Raw genomic sequence first — 4,808 nt, 5'->3', positions numbered from 1 at the left:
TTGGCTGTAGAAGTTGAGTGATGAATCACTGAGCACTCTGACCTTGATTCTGAGGAACAAATTCTGTATACTGCTGCCACTTTGGAAACTGGTGTGGCCACTGCCTCCATTCTGGAACATAGGGCTCTGCAGCCTTTTCTCCAAAACAAAGTCCTCACCCTTGTAGTTCTGAGACTGCAAAGGGTGGAGACCTACTGCCTCCTGTGATGCCCTCAGGACATCTTTTCTATTCTCCTATTCCTTCTGAGCAATGGAGATCTCAGCTCCATCTCTGCAGTCCACAGCCTTTGCGGCTCTTCATTTCTGGCCAAACTCACATTTTATTTTTTTTAATTTTTTTATATTTGAAAATTTTATTGATAACCAGATAGCAATGAGACAGTTTCAAATCAAATCAGAAGTACAGTTTCAACAAATAACACACTGCATATATTCTTCTTAGTGGTTAATTGCTGTACAAGATGCGGACTTGTGATCCTATTTACAAACCCCATTAGAAAAAATCATTCTATTCATTAAGAGAATACAACTATATATCTATCCTAACCACTTTGAATACACAGATACAAAATGGACATTCATCTGTATACCCTATTTTTTCTAAGTTCCGTTATTGAATATTATAGGTGTGTAAACTCAGCAAAATATTCTAAAAGAGTCCAGTAGACCATAACAGCATTGGGTCTTCTGTTTAACTGGCAATGTCAGAAATTATTGACCTGAGTCCACCACAGGTCAACATAACAGCATGGCTTTATTTCCTAAATTTCGTCTTCATACTTTTCTACTGGATGGTTAAGACCAAGGTAAAGCAGGACCTGTGCAACAAGAGTTGTAGCTTTTTGGTCTGAGACAAACTCACATTTTAAATCATCCTGTTGTGCTCTGTGTTCCTTACCCTCAGCAAAAATCTGACTAAAAGCCCCCAACCATGCCTATTACACTGCCTCAACATTTGACAGCCTTGAAATTTCTGTTGCAAGATTAACCAGTCCACCATACTTAATCTCAGTCTCAGGCAAAGTCTCCGGACATAAGCAAAATGCAGGCAAACTTTCTGCCAGGTCATAACACACATCATCTGAAGTCCAACAACCAATGCAGTCCTTCTTTCCAGCAGACACCTCCCCAGCCTGGCCTTTACAGGCAGATTCCTATCAGTATTCTGGTCTTCTGATCTCTGACCAGAATCTCCCATAAAGAACAGTGGTAGGTGTTCCAGTGCTTCTCTTTCAGGCAACATTGCTGAATCTTTCCTAGGTCTTAGCCATTCCATTCCCAAAGGCTTGTAATCCACAGAGTCAGGTTTATAGTCATAGCAACAACCCTGGGGCTGGTGAGATGGCTCAGTGGTCCAAAGCACCTACTTACAACAAGCTTAGCAAAGCACAGGGACTGCGGTTCAATCCCCCAGCACCACATGCCTGCCAGCCACGCCCCCTGGTGGACTGAGCTGGCTGCACGAGTGCACACACACACACACACACACACATAAATAAAAAAAAAATTTAAAAAAAAAGAACCTATGATAAAAAAAAAAAAAAAAACCCTGATTCTCTGGTACCAAATTCTGTCTCAGTTACTTGTCACTCATTATTGGGACAAAATACCCAACACCCAAAATTAGGGAAGAAGGGGCTGGGTAGATAGCTCAGCAGTCTAAGCGCCTGTCTAGCAAGCACAAGGACCCGGGTTTGATCCCCAGTATGGTATGCTGTGCTGTCATGTTGGCCACTGAAACTGGGTATGCTGGTGCATGCCTGTCATTGCAATGCTGGGGAGGCTGAAACAAGAAGATCGCTACAAGTCCAAGCTGCATAGGGAGACCCTGTACCAAATAAATAAATAAATAAATAAATAAATAAATAAATAATTTTAAAAATAAGTGAACCAAAAAAATAAATAAATAAGTGAACCAAAATTAAGGAAGGAAAGGTTTATTTAGCTTACAGTTAGTGGAGGTTTCAGTCCATATTAGGCTGGCTCCAAGGATACTAAAGCAGCACATGGAAGAGAGTAGCCGTTCCTGGTGGCAGAACTCAGCAAAGAGCAAAGGGAGAGGAAGCAGCAGGCTTCTAGCCAGCCTCTCTCCCCTCCTTACATTATAAGCAGGCTACTCTGGGGGGGAGGCATGTAGAACTCACACAATGTCCATGCCCTCCTCTTGCACAGGATGAGGATGTTTACAAAGTAAGAACCCTGGCTCTCTGCTGAGTCACTTAATTAAACTTCTAAACTTCTTAAGTCCTTATAGCAAATAACTGAGAGTAGCCAGGCAAGGTGGTTCGCCCCTTGGATTCCAGCACCCTGGGAGGATGAGGCATGAGGATTGCAGATTCAAACCCCGCCTGGGCATTTTAGCAATTTAGCCAGAACCTGTCTTAAAATAAAAATGAAAAAAGCAGTGTGGATATAGCTCAGTACAAAGGCCCTGGATTCAATCCCATCAGAGAGGGTTGGGAAGTAGGAATTGCTCAGGGGATTATGAGGCTGAGTCATCCCCACCACCAACAAGCTAGAGACCAAGAGAGTCAGTGGTGTAATTCGAGTCCCAAAGCCTGAGAATTGGGGTGCTGATGTGATCAGTTGCAGTCTGAGTGCAGGGCAAGGTGAGATGAGGTCTCCCAGCTCAAGCAGTGAGATGGCAAAGAAGGGCTGGTGTCAGCTTTGCTCTCCCTCCTGTTCCACTCCAGGGTGAGATGATGCCCGGGCACATGGGAGAAGCCTGCAGTCCAAATACTGGAAGCCACCAGGAAGAAACACATCACCAGTGTCTGGCCATCTCTCCATCCAGTGGAGCTGACCCATAACATGAACTATCATACATAATACATTCAGACAGACAAATCGGCAGGAACAAGAAGCAGCTTGGGAGGGGAAGTGGGGAATGACTAACTGGGTGGTGGAAAAGTTGAAGCTACAGAGAGTTGGTGTTTGTGCAACACTGTAAATCCACTAAATGCAACTTTAAAATGTTTAATTACCTGTTGTATGAATGTTAACTCAATTTTTAAGTATGGGGGGAAATGCTCATGGAAAACATCACTTAATCCAGAAAGTCATTTAAACATAGATAAATTTTTCTTTTCTTTTTTTTTCTTTTTTTTTTATTTTGGAACCGGGGATCGAACTCAGACCCTTGTGCTTGCTAGGGAAGCGCTTATTCTACTGAGCCATCTCCCCGGCCCCAATAAATTTTTCTAATAAATTTACTCCACATTATAAAACTAAATTTCTTAGTGACAGTAAAATGGACTATTGAATCCCAAAGACGAGTTCCCTTCTCCCTTGCCTGATTTGATCCTCCTTTAGTGGACAGGATTATTGTTAGAAAAATAAATTCCTGCCACATACTTATAAAACCCAACACTTGGCAAGCTGAGGCAGGAGGATCTTGGTGAGTTTGAGGCCAGCCGGGACCACAGAAACAAGTTCAAGGCCATCCTGCACTACATAGTGGGATCCTGCCTAAAACAAACAAACAAACAAAAATAAGCTCCTTCTGGCCCCTAACCATAACTAAAATGCAAACCTAGTATATCCCAGGAGATGAAAAGCAGACAAAAATAGGGACAAGTTTGTTTTCCCAAAGAAAAACATTGCAGAAAGTTGCTATCCTGTTTACTCAAAAGCAGGGTCCAGGGAGATAGCTCAATAGAATAAGCACTTCCCTGGCAAGCACAAGGGCCTGAGTTCAAGCCCCGGTTCCGGAAAAAAAAAAAAAAAAAAAAAAAGCAGAGGACTACTCAGGTGGGCTTGGAAGGTACTTAACTGAGAAAAGTCTGAATGTAATTTTGAATCAAAATAACTGTATTGATTCAAGTGTACTTGCTGGCAATTCTGCATCTCTGACAGCTGGCAGCTGCTATTCTAGCACTCTGAAGTATCAGTTTACACAAACTTGGATTCGCTAGTAAGGTGCATTAACTTGTACAACAGCAGAATCATGGACAGCCAAGCAACTCCTATATTTAACTTTAACATCAACAATATGAAAGAAAAAAAAAAGAATATCTTAGTGTTCAGTAAACATAAGATTATCTTGACACAACTGATACTTTCTGTTTGCTTTTCTTCTTCCTTTGAGACAATGTCTCACTGTGTATAGTTCAGGCTGATCTTGAAGTCACTATGAGGCCTAGACTGGCCTACAACTCATGGTGATCCTCCTGCTTCAGCCTCCTGAGTGCTGGGATTATAGATGTGAGGCACCACAGAGCAACAGATATTCTATCTCATGCAATTTGCACATGTAGCACACCATACATGAATCAATTTTTAGTCAGTGATGCAAGACTACTGAATGGGCCAGCCAGACAGCTCAGCGGACTAAAGCGCAGGGGTTCAATCCCTGCCATGCCATGCCTGCCCTGCTCCTGGGGCGCATTGAGACTTCGATTGAGACTGGGTGTGGTTGCACACACCTGTATAATCCCAGCACTTGGGAGGCTGAAAACAGGAGGATCGCTACAAGTCAAATCTGTATAGTGAGACCCTGTAGACCCTGTACTAAATACTAAATAAATAAACAAAAAACACTGAATAAAAAGAAAGTATAGAACCCTGAAGGAAATATCCAATGATACAAGTCCAGCCCATAAATCTCTGGATCTTCTCCAAAGACTGATGCTTGGACAAATACCCAGATCATTTTGGGACAATTAGACAGTAGCCTAGTAATTGCTGGAGACATGGATGCTTGTGTGCTGCACCAGGTTTAGGCTGATAGAAATGTACAAGTCAGTGTCCAGTGAGAACAACACAGACTATTCCACATATTTCAAGCAGAAATGTGTTTAATGAAAAGA

Source organism: Octodon degus, unplaced genomic scaffold, assembly GCF_000260255.1.
Source record: "Octodon degus isolate 3935 unplaced genomic scaffold, OctDeg1.0 scaffold00163, whole genome shotgun sequence".
NCBI classification, from domain to species: domain Eukaryota; kingdom Metazoa; phylum Chordata; class Mammalia; order Rodentia; family Octodontidae; genus Octodon; species Octodon degus.
The sequence above is the reverse complement of the archived record's forward strand: the minus strand, read 5'-3'. Positions refer to the sequence as shown.